This window comes from Phascolarctos cinereus, unplaced genomic scaffold (genome assembly GCF_003287225.1).
Source record: "Phascolarctos cinereus isolate Bilbo 61053 unplaced genomic scaffold, phaCin_HiC Scaffold_5;HRSCAF=322, whole genome shotgun sequence".
Taxonomy (NCBI): Eukaryota; Metazoa; Chordata; class Mammalia; order Diprotodontia; family Phascolarctidae; genus Phascolarctos; species Phascolarctos cinereus.
In genome coordinates, this window is record NW_027555958.1 from 31,680,608 (window position 1) to 31,691,209 (window position 10,602).

Below are 10,602 nucleotides of genomic sequence, written 5' to 3' on the forward strand. Positions count from 1 at the left end.
TTCCTGAGTTCAAATCCAGCTTCAGATCAAACACTTAACACGTACTAGCTGTGTGACCCTGGGCAAGTCACTTAACCCCAATAGCCTAAAAAAAAAAAAGAAATAGGTGAAATATTTATAAAAAATATAGAATATCCAGATTAAGAGAACAAGAAATAGAGAATAAAAAACTGAATCTAGGGGAAAAAAGGAACAAGCCATAAACGAACTACCAAAGGATAAAATTCCAGGCCTTAATGTATTTACAACAATTCTATCAAACATTAAAAAAAAATGCTGTGTAGTGTTTGAAAAAAATAAAACAAAAACCAGTATCCTGCCAAATCCTTTTTATAAAAGAAATACACTCTTGATGTATCAGATACATCAATGATGAGAGATAAATAAAAGGAAAACTACAGACCAGAAGAACTAATGAATATCAATACATTGATGGAATAAAATAAATATATAATACAAGAAATAGAACTAAACCATCCCCACCTCCCACCTTCCCTATTACTGTAGAGGGCGCGACCACCCTCTCAGTCCCCCAGGCTCACATCCTCGGAATCATCCTGAATCCCACATTATCACTCACCCCTCATTATCCAAGCTCTTGCCAAGACCTGTACAGGCTCTCATCACCTCACACCTGGATTACTGCCATAGCCTGATGGGTTTGCCTGCCTCAAGTCTCTTCCATTCTCCATTCAGCCACCAAAGTGAGTTTCCTAAAGCTCGGGAGTGATCATGTCACACATACCCTCCACCTCCCACTGAATAATAAACTCTGGTGGCTACTTACTGTCTCCACAAAATGGCATTCAAAGCCCTTCATCATCAAGGAGTTTACCTTCTAACCAAGGAAAACACCAGCATAGCAGGGTTGCCAGAGAGGTAGGCATGTTTTAGCCTGGAAAGTGATGAATGAATGCTGAATGGAACAAAAGGACAATTGACTGATATGTCCTTTCTAGCAATGACAGTGTTCATTTGATGGCTCTTTGATCTTGGAGATAATATGGAGCAGCTGCAGTTCACTGAATAGTGGGGTGACTCGGTCAGACCTCTTTTAAGAAAGATTCATCTGATATCTCCAAAGGTCTCATGATGGAATATGCTATCCACATCCAGAGAAAGAACTATGGAGTTTGAATGCAGATCAAAGCATACTATTCACTATTTTTTTTCTTCTGTTGTGTTTTGTTTTCTCTTCCTGGTGGTTCCTCCTATTGGTTCTAATTCTTCCTCACAACATGATTAATGTGAAAATATGTTTAATAGGAATACATATATATAGTCTATATCAGATTGCGCACTGTCTTGGGGAGAGAAGTGAGGAGGGAGGGGGAGAAAAATTTAAAACTTAAAAGCTTATAGAAGTGATTGTTAATAAATTAAAATAAATTAATAAAAAGAAGAAGAAGAAGAAGAAGAAGAAGAAGAAGAAGAAGAAGAAGAAGGAAGGAAGGAAGGAAGAAAGAAAGATTGATCTGAGAGCCAAGTGGAGGATGGATTGGAGTTTGGAGAAACTTGAGGCAGGCAGTCCAACCAGCAGGCTGTTGTAATAGTCCAGGTGTGAAGTGATGAGAACCTGAGCCAGAGAAGTGGCAGTGGGAAGATGGGGACATATGTGAGAGAGTTATGAAAGAAGAAATGACAGAACTTGGCAAGACACTAGATGTGGAAGGTGATGAGAGAGAGGGAGAAGAAAAAGATGATGCCTAGGTTTGATCCCACGTGACTGGGAGTATGGTGTACCCCTTCAACGGTATTAGGGACGTTCAGAAGAAGGAATCGTTTAGGGTGGTGGGAAGGCAATGAGTTCAGTTGTGGACATGTTGAGTTCCAGATGTTCAGGGAATACCCAGTTTGAGCTCTCTAATAGACAATTGGAGATGTGAGGCTGGAAGTAGGGAGAGAAGTCAGGTCTCAAAAAAATTCTGAGAAAACTGGAAATTGGTTTGGCAGAAAATGGGCTTAGACAAACACCTTATACCACATACCTCAATAAACTCCAGAATGATCCTCCACGGCTAGGAGAATTCTCACCTAAAACAAGGGAGAGAGATGATCATAAAATACAAAATAAGCAGTCTTGATTACATATGCTGAAAAGCTTCTGTACCAGCAAAATCAATGCAGCTAGAACTGCACAGCTCTGTTATTGTTTTTGATGATCCTTCTTTCTGGAAGAGGACCAACGGTGTCGTGAGGGTGATGTTTTGACTTGTGAGTTAATTGGATTCGAGTGAAGCAGAGCTCTGCAAAGTCATCAGCCTAGCTCTCTCCTTTGGAGTTATCACAGAGCTATGTGGTGTAGCAGATAGAGCCTTAGACTTGTAATCAGGAATATCTGAGTTCAAATCCTGGCTCAGGGACCTCTGAAAAAAGTCTAACATATAATTTATAGTGCAGGACTGGAAAATAACAATTGATGGAGTGATTGTGGGAAGATTGGCACACTGATACAGATGGTTCTCACTTTACACAATTGGACCTTTCTGCAGACCTCTGTGTAAAGCTACATGATGTGAATTTCTTCGGAAGTGGGGAAGGAAGGGAGGGAGGGAGACAGCAAAGGAGGGCTTGGAGGAAGTGTGCCAGGATATGTGAGAGGAGCAAGAGGGACCAATCTTCCCACTGTTGTTTTCTGGTCCTGCACCCTCAATTCTGTTAGACTTTTTAGACTTGATGTTCTGTAGAGGTCTCCAATTCAACCTATCCAGAACAGAATTCACTGTCCTTGGCATGGAGGTCTGAGGAGAGGAAGAAGGCAGGAGCAGACTCATGGGGACTGCAAACACCGGGGATAGGAGGCCGAGGACAGACTTGGGTACCCAAGTGGGGAGGCACTGAAGACAAATAGGGGTCTGACATGCTAGTAGGTGGGCAGAGGGGGGCAAAGGTCTCCTCTCTTGGCACTGGGGGGTCTCAAGCCAAGCCTCCATCCAGAAGCGGTTGCAGAGGCCTCCCCATAAGTCCTGTTCTGCTTTCATTTGGAGGGTCTTTTTTTTTTCATTTAGTTGGGTTTTTTTTTTGTTTGTTTGGTTGGTTTTTTTTGGTGGGGGGGTGGGTGGATGCTGCTGAGGCCAGGGGCAAGATCAGAGAGAGAGAGAAAGAGCAAGTACTGTATGGTAAAGTTAACAGGTTTTTTCTGGAATGCATATTTCTTTCAGAATTCTTTATGTGAAGTCAAATTTGCATAATGCAAACTTATGTAAAGGAAGAACTGTCTGTACACGGTTAGTGGCACTATGAATTTTTTCAAGCTTTCTAGAAAATAAGAGTCACTAAAGTATATGTAACCTTTGACCCAGCGGTGCTATCAGTCGTGTTCCTGAAGGAGGTCAAGGACAAAGGGAAAAGATCCATAAGTATAAAGATATTATGGAATGAGAATAAGGAATCAAGGAAGATGTCCCTAGGGTTGACAGTGGTAGGGTTTTTGAGTAAGGATAATGAGTTCTGTTTTGGACAGGTTGGATTTGAGATTACTATGGAACATCGAGTTTGAAAAGTTCGTAATACAGGGCTGCTGTTCAGGAGAGCCTAGTTCTGGGGAGTCATCTGCACAGAGATGTTAACTGAGCCCATTGAAGCTGATTAGACTTTGTAAAAAGGAGAAAAGGGAGCCCACTCTCACTTATGATGATGATGATCCAGCTGGGAGTGGTCAGACTGTCAGAAGGAAAATTAAAAGAGAAGTGTCCTAAACGCCCAGCAAGGAGAGCTCATACTGGAGGAAAGGGTCATCAGCAGTGTCCAATGGGTCATAGACACCTGAGAAAATATTGTCCGATGGGTCAATGAAGAGATCTTTCATAATCTTGAAACAAATGGTTTCAGTTGAGTAATAAGACTGGAAGCCAGACTACGTGGGTTGAGAGGCGAGTACAAGAAAGGAGAATGGAGGCAACCAGTGTGAAAAGGTTTTTTTGGGGGGAGGGAGGCTGGCTGAGAAAGGGAAGAGGGGTACAGGGTGGTCCCTACAGACGACGAGGGGGTTTAGTGAAGAATTTTTGAGGATGGGAAAGACTTGGCACGTGTTTGTAAATAACAGGGCATTACACTACACACCGCCTGTTTTCTAGGGGATGTTATGAGGCCCAATGGGAAAATACATGTGAAGATGTCTTGAAAATTGTAAAGCCCTGTGCCAATCAAAGGTCACATATGAGTCATAGCTTTAGCTACAGATCCAGTCATCTCCAGTGGTTTTTTACGTGTCGCTGACCAAGCAAGTAGAGTTAACTAAGACTTATTTAGCATAAAAGAAAACTACCCTAAAAGGCAGCAAAACTCAGATGAATTACAATATTCCATCTTGGTTCTAGAGAACCAGTAAATAGATGGGAGGACGTTGCTCCGGTTGTCAGACGTAGTCACCTTGTCAGTCAGACTTTTGTTACTGTTTTCCTTTCTTATCTGGAATGGCTCAATGCTTTCATTCATTCACTCATTCAGTCAGTCAATAAGCATTTATTTTATGTGTGCCAGGCACTGTGCTAATTATAGTGTGACCCAGATTTTGCCACTTTATTAAATATTTCTTTCTAACAGCTGAGTCTGGACAATTAAATAGTGTTGATTAATAATCATTCTGAGAAGCACACTAGTGGGGGCCCAAGAGCCATATAATTAGAAAGACATTTCCAACCCCTCAGGGCTAGCCCTAAAGCCCTGAGTGGGGCATGGTAGCCAGTCATACTCTGGCTCTTCATTATCAATGGAAACTGGAATAGTTGTCCTGGGGTATGTGCTACCCAAAGAAAGCAACAATTCTGCTTTCAAGGAGTTCACATTTGAACGAGGGAGACAATATGTAAATAGTCAGGTACAGATATAAGTTAGGACTGGCCAATGAGCCCATACCCTACAGGCATGTACAGAATGACGCACTGAGATTCCTCACCTCAAAGAGCTCAGAGAGCTTGCCTTTAAAAGGGTTGTGATGTGCACTGGTGAGACTTTGGAGTTGTCACAGACATTCTGTTACGGGTTCTCATCCACTAACCACGTGCTTCACGAACTACCTCTGGAAGGAGTCCTGGAGTCATATGTCTGTCAGATTTTATAGGCAGACCGGCATCAATGCCCCAAGGATGGAGGAGTGAAGCTTTAGGTCTCAGCTCAGCAGTAGCTGAGATGGGGGGTCAATTAGCAGAGATGTTACATTTGAACATGAAATTGGTGGACCAGTGCTATGCAAAAAATGTGTTGTGTGAGTCCACTTTCCCCAGAGATTGAGGTAATATAGGGGACGGTATGCTCCCCAAAGTGTTGGGAAGGGAGTGTTTATACCTTTGCTCTTGCTCTAGGATCTAGCTACAAGTAATCTACTTTCTGTTCCTCAATCAGGCACTCTCTTTTATCCTATCCATGCCTTTGGCCTGGAGGATACCTGGAATCCTCCCCTTTCCTCTCCCATCTGCCTCTTGGAATCCTGGCTTCCTTTAATATAGAGCTCATATCCCACCTCCTGCAAGAAACTCCTTCTAGTTTTCCTACCTGCTTGTGCCATTTTCCCTGAGATTACCTCCCATCTACTCTGTACATATCTTGTGTGTGTAGCTGGTATGCTCTTATGCTCACATTCCCAAATCTCTCCTTTCAAGTCCTAGTGGATTTCTATCAGGAGTTGGAGTATGTTTCTCTAATGCCATAAACTCGAGCCCCCATTCCAAAGCGTTCTCACCACTGTTAGGTGCCAGTAACTAGAGATCCAGCACCATTTAACCAATCAACATCAATTAGCCTTTACAAAGGGATATTTACTTCAAAGATAGAGCAAGCCTTGACCAGGGGTTGGGAAAGGCTCCCTGTAGAAGGTGGGGGTTTAGTTGGGACTTGAAGGAAGCCAGAGAAGCCAGGATCTGGGATGAGGAGTGAGAGCGGTCCAGGCAGGTGGGACAGTCAGGGAGAATGCCTGGAGCGCAGAGATGGAAGGTCTTGTTCCAGAGCAGCCACGAGGCCGGTGTCACTGCATGGAAGAGTACTGGGTGGCGAGTAAGATTTAAGAAGACTGTCAGTAAAACCCTTCTCCTCATCTGCCCACAGTTTCTGATATCAATTGGGAAGAAACAATGCATGTCCTCACTTGTTCAGTGAGTCAGCCCAAGCACAGGCTGTGGTTTCACTTGTTGTGGCTTGGGATTTGGTTTTCCCTCACTTTCTCTAAGTGCGTCATCAGATACAAACCCAGCATCTGCTTCTTTTATTTCAGAGATGCTTGTAAAGGTTGGAAACTAATGGCTCAGTAGGAAATAATTTCGTCCCTCTCCGCCCCCCCCCCAAAAAAAAGGGGGAGAGGGGAGGCAAGGCATCTTAAGTGTATGCGGCCCAGCCCTTCCAAAAAAACAGGAAGATAGGACTTGTAACCACTTGTCTCTCCCAGACAATGAAAAAGCAGGAGGGGACTGAAAAGTAAGGGTGGGGAGAAAGACAAGGGACATCATGGCATGTGCTCAGCTGAGAAACGTTAAGCATTTAAGCTCAGCCGCAGTTTAGGCTGTTCATGAACAAATGAAGAAACAGAGAAGCCCAGTCAAACGTCAGCTCCTGAGCTTCAGAGACAGGAGGAGACTGGGCTGGTTAGTAGCTAAGTAAGGTAGCATCTGAAAGAAAGTTTTTCAGATTGTATTATCATTTGGAAGGTCATTCTTGTACCATGACTCAACTTGATGAGAAAGTGAGGTAAGAATATGTGCTACCCTTCCCTTCCTTGAAGAGCTGAGGGGGACTAGCAATGTGGTGCCCTGCAGCTACTATCAGACACTGTGGATATATTTATTATGGATATATTATTACTGACCTGATTGTAATATCTGTAAGACCTTTCTTATAAGGGATAACTTGAAAGAAAAATAAGGGATAGCTTTCTCAAGAGGTGGGGGTAGAGGGCTATCCTAGGAAATGAAAACGATGTAAAAACAGGACATCAGTAAGAGGTTTTTTTAAAGAAGATAATATGTGTGGGACAGTGAGTGTAGGATTTGGAATCAGGGACACCTGAGTTCAAATCCTACCGCCTACACTTGCTACTGTTTGACCCTGGGCACCTCGCTTCTCTCTGCTTCAGTTTCCTCGTCTGTGAAATGAATCTCAGTTTCCCCATCGCTACCTCAGTTGTTGGGCAATTCCTTCTGTCATTGCCATACCCACTATACATACACCACTAAATGAGAAAGGAGTTCTAATTTGGTTGTCTCATCCTTGCCCAGATGTTAGAGATGGAGCTGCCCAGCAATTATTTTCTAAATGAATTCAGTTCCAGACCTCAGTTCAGCTATTATAGTACCTTAATCTGCCATTAACCATGGTGATTGATAAATCTTGGGCAAGTTGTTTGGGCAGCTAGGTAGCATGGTAGATAGAGTGCCAGGACTAGAGTCAGGAATTTTCATCTTCCTGAGTTCAAATCTGACTTCAGATACTTCCTAGCTGTGTGACCTTGGGCAAATCACTTAACCCTGCTGGCCTCAGTTTCCTCATCTGTCAAATGAGCTGGAGAAGGAAATGGCAAACTACTCCAGCATCTTTCCCAAAAAACCCCAAAAGGGGTCATAAAGAGTCAGACACAGCTGAAAAGTGACCGAACAACAAATCGTTTACCCTTTCTGTGCCTGTTACCTCTTCTGTAAAATCCTCTGAGCTCCAACATTCTATGATCCAAATGTTGGCAGCAATCTCCAAATCTTGTTGACATGTTTAAAGAACAAATAAAGGTGGTTTTGTTTTTTGTTTTTGTTTTTGCTTTTTTACAAGCCATGTTGACACCTCGCTCGAATGGATCAGTGATCAGTTTGGAAGTTCCGATCACATTCCATCCACGAAGTCCAATCCTTGATGACTCTTGCCTAGGTCCTCCCCAGAAGTCTGCTAGAGCAGTCCGCCTACTCTTTTTGTTTTTGTTTGTCAGTTTTTAAACCTCTTATTGCAATAGGAAAGTATTTTAATTAACACTTTTTAAAATTCTCGTTATCTCCAAAAAGGCATACAACTGTACCATGTGAGAGCTGGAAGACACCTCTATCTTTTTCTTTTTTGTTAAGAGGTGAGAAGCAAGTGATGGGCACTGTCAAAAGTCTCTGTCTCTTTCACACACACACACACACACACGCCATGGAGCTGGATGGGATTGCTTTCCTCTCTAAGGTTACCTTCTTTCAGATATTACATACAGATTGTCTTTCCCCATTAGAATGTAAGCTCCTTGAGGGCAGGAACAGCTTTAACCCAGTGATTAACAGAGTGCCTGGCCCTTGTAGGTACCTGAGTGCTTTGATGGATTGCTATTAAAAGAACCCGGATGATGAAAGTTAGGAGAAAATCTCTTAAGTATCTTTCAGAAGAGTGAACTGAAATGGGTCATGGTTTTTCTTTATGCAACTTCTGAGGAGGCAGAGACAGAAGGGCAGAAGTCTGGGAAACCGTGAAACTTGCTACCAACAAGTGGGGAAGGGAGATCGATAACACTGTTTCTCCTGCATTGTTTCTCAGGATACTGAGCTCTGACTCTGTTAAAATTTAACTCACCTGGATACATCTCACACTGGTACAGGAAAACTTCAACTTATCCCTATTTAAAACAAAACAAATAACTATCACAAAGACTACAATAGGCCAGTGGCTGGGGCTGGCAGGAGAGAGCTCCTGTGCTGTGCTTTGTGCACAGAGGTAGGCTCTCACACATAAGTCATAGTGCCAGCTTAGTCACTGACATGCCATGAGGACTTGGCAAGCCATTTTATTTTATTTTTTTTCCATGAATTTAATGGTCACCAACAAACAGAAACATCTCAACATATAAATATGAACAACAAAAAAGAGGTTTGTAAATAAAACAATGTCTGGCAAGAAAAAAAATTTAAGTGTATTGGGCAGAGTGCTAGGTCTGGAGTCTGGAAGAACTGAGTTCAAATTTGACCTCAGATACTAGCTGTGCGACCCTGGGCAAGTCACGTAACCCTCTATACCTCAGTTCCTCATCTGTAAAATGAGCTGGAGAAAGAAATGGCAAACCACTCCAGTACCTTTGCCAAGAAAATGCTATAAAGGGGTCATGAAGAGTTGAAGTAACATGATTGCCCTGTTTGTTTCTGTCCTCTTCTGAACTTTTTTGTTTCCTTTTATTTTCAAATGTTTTATTAGTGCTCTTTTCTTTCCTTTTAAAAAATCACCCTTTCTACTAACTCATCTTCTAGCCCCACAGAAACAAATACATGTCTGCAAATGTATGTGTATATTCTATACTTTTAGTCCTTTCTGCTAAGTCAGGAGGCATGCTTCCTCAGCAGTCTTCTGAAGTCACAATTGGCTACTGTGTCTATCAGAATTCTAAAGTTGTTCAAAGATGTTTTCCTTTACATCATCAAGTCATTGTGTTAATTGTTCTATTACTGCTCATTTTGGGCTACATAGTTCATGAAAATCTCCCCAGATTTCTTTGGATTTTTTCTATTCATGATTTCTTATGACACGATAATATTCCATTATATTTATGTGCTACAACTTGTTTAGCCATTTGCCAACTGATGGGCACCCCCTTAGTTTCCATTCTTTGCTACAACAAAAAGCTCAGCTCTAAGTTGTTTTTGTTTTCGGGGATTTTTTCCCCATACCTCTGGGTCCTTTACCTCTGTCTTAGACCTTATTTCACTTCTCCTGAGAAGTGCCTACAGTGTCTGACACATAATAGGTACTTAGTAAATGCCTGTTGGATTTTATTGCTGAATTCCCTGCACCCCAGTTTTCTCCTCTTTAAAATGACAGAGTTAGACTAGGTCTCTAACTTCCCTTCCAGCTCTAATATTTTATAACTAAATTCTAAATTCCACAGGCTTGGTATTACATTTGTTTTCCTTTTGGAGCAGAGTTACTGGGAAAACAAGGCGGGTTTTGTGGGTTGTTGGGCTAAGTGCTTATCTATTAATCAACCAATCAACCAACAAGCCTTTATTAAATGCCAACTATATGCACCGTTCTAGGCACTAGGGATACAAAGACAAAGAACGAAACAATCCCTTCTTGAATGGTTCTTACATTCTAGTGAAGGAAGACAACAAACACATGTAAAAATACAGCCTAAATAGAAAGTTAATACATACAAATACAAAGTAATTAAATTCAAGGTAGTTTGGAAGGGAGGTTACTAGCAGTTGGGATCAGAAAAGGGTTCATGCAGAAAATGGTGCTTGAGCTGTGTCTTAAAGGAAGAAAGGGAGGCGAGGAGGTAGTTCATTCCAGGTACAGGTGACCCATCAGTGCAAAGGCTTGGAGATAAGAGATGAGTGTTGTGTATTGTGTGTTCTGAACAGAGAGGTAGCCAGTCTGGCTGGATTTCAGAGTATGGGAGGAGTCATGTCCAATGAAGCTGGAAAGATAGGTTGGGGACAAGTTCTAAAGGGCTTTGAAAGCTAAACAGAGGAGTTTATAATTGAGCCTAAAGGCAAGACAGAGCCACTAGAGTTGATTAAGGGAGTGCCATGGTCAGATCTGCACTTAAGGAAAATTACTTTGGCAGCATTGAAGGAAGAGAGAAGTGGGAAAAGAACCCTAGCAAGAAAGATGACAGGATATTAGAAATTTAGGGTGTGGTTCTCTGCTACAGACTGAAGA